Raw genomic sequence first — 1,947 nt, forward strand, 5'->3', positions numbered from 1 at the left:
CGCTCTTTCTCCAGGTGCTCGGAGGCTTCCTCGGGGAGGAAAGCGGTGGCGTGGCTCTGTTTTAGGCCTCACAACCTCCTGTACCTCCCGGAAGGGAAGACAAGAGTGATCTTGGAGTCCTCTCAACTCCTTTCCTGGGGTGGGTTGGGGTGGGAGGAGAGGACAGAGGTGTAAATCCCACCGAGTCCAGCAGTCCTGTGGGGTCAAGCCACAGGTTACTGTGGGGGAGGGGACTGTGTGGGGAAGGAGGTTTACAGAACTGGTCCCTGTTGGCACGGTTCCGATCGATGCTTCCCAAACCCACACGTTTTCAAAGAGGAAACTGAGGCAGAGAAGAGAGGTGCTTCACCTCCGGAGCCCATCCGTCCTTACTGCCCATCACCACTGCGGCTCCTTGGGTCACCCCCACAGATCCTTTAGAAAGACCCTTCTCCACAAAGGGAAGTCCAATGAGAAGCAATTATTTGGATAATTCCCCACAATCAACCCTGCTTGCAGGTCTCTGATCAAAACTATGTCTACTGGACAAATCCACCGGATGATTACCCTCTTCTTCCTTCTGTCTATGTAGACGCGACCTGAGACGAGCCCCAGCCTCCTTCCCCTGCCTCCATCAGAGCGGTGCAGAGGTAGGGCCACTGGCTGGGTCCGCATTCTCCGCAGAGCAGCGTCCCAAGGCGCCCCACAGCTGGACCGGGCTCGGGCCAGAGAGAGCCAGGGCCGAGGCCCAGGAAGGGCGCCTGGGTGGGCGCTGTCCAAGCGGCCGAGCGACCGCTGCAAGCGCCTCCCCCTCCCTCGCGGCGCCAGCACGCGGCCCCGCCGGGCTCGGCTCCCAGTCGCCTGCCACCGGCCCGCCGGGCACACGCCTGGGGCGGGATGGAGGCTGCGCCAAGGCCGCCGAGGTGCCTGCGGCGGCGCCGAACAACCAGAGAAACTCCTCTGGCCCCTCAACCGCCACCCCCCATCTCTTTTCTCAGATTCACCCTGGGAATACCCCAGGGCCCTCCCCTCTTTACGCAAACCCCAGCCAGTCCGGAAATAATCCTTTGAGAAGGGAGGCGATGCTACAGGCAACCGAGGTAATTGGGGGGGGGGGGTAATCGCTGCCATATACCACGTATAGCGCTGACCACAACCACCCCTCAATGAGATCACCTCCCGTCTTGTTGGTCCCCTCCACATTTGCTCAGTTGTGGGGAGAAGATTCTAGTTTTTACACCTGGATGGGACATTGGAGACCATCTAATCCAAACTTCTATTGCTACAGATGAGGAAACTGAGGCTCGGAGCGGATGCCACTTATCAAGGGCCACAGAGCTAGCGAGAGGATGTGTTGGGACTAGAACTCAGTCTTAACAGTACTTTTATTTACTTGAACAGTCCAGTAAGTCCCACGGAGTTCTCCCCATCTTTCTAAACTTCAATCGCAAATTTGCTTCAGCTCCCCCAAACAGCAAAGACCCCTCAAGAGAATGACAGTAGATAGGAGATGAAAGCAGGAAAAATGGAGCCCCATTCTCCCCAACCTGCACACCCACCCGTGGCACTTTTCTGCTCAAATCCTTCTCTGTGCTTTGCTCCAAGTTCTCAGGAGAATCCCGAGGCACTTCACCCCAAACCATTGCACCCATACACCCCCAATTCCCAGGGCCATTGGCCCCTCCGGCGACGCTGGCCCCCCCTTTCTAGAGCCACCCCCGGCTACAGCCCGCCCTGAGCGCGCCGCCTGTTTATTCAGCCGGGAGTCCGGCACGCGCCAGGCGCACGCACTGCAACAACAAACCCGGCTGAATGGAGAGTTTGCAAGGAGCGGGCGCAGGGACCGGGCGGGGGGAGGGGAGAGGGGGAGGGAGAGTTTAGGGAGTGGGGGGGAGGAGGAGGTAGGAGGAGGGGGGAGTGGGGGCTGCAGCCGCTCGCTGCAGCAGCGGGGAGTGGGGGGCGAGGCGG

This window comes from Ursus maritimus, unplaced genomic scaffold, assembly GCF_017311325.1.
Source record: "Ursus maritimus isolate PB19 unplaced genomic scaffold, ASM1731132v1 scaffold_21, whole genome shotgun sequence".
NCBI lineage: Eukaryota > Metazoa > Chordata > Mammalia > Carnivora > Ursidae > Ursus > Ursus maritimus.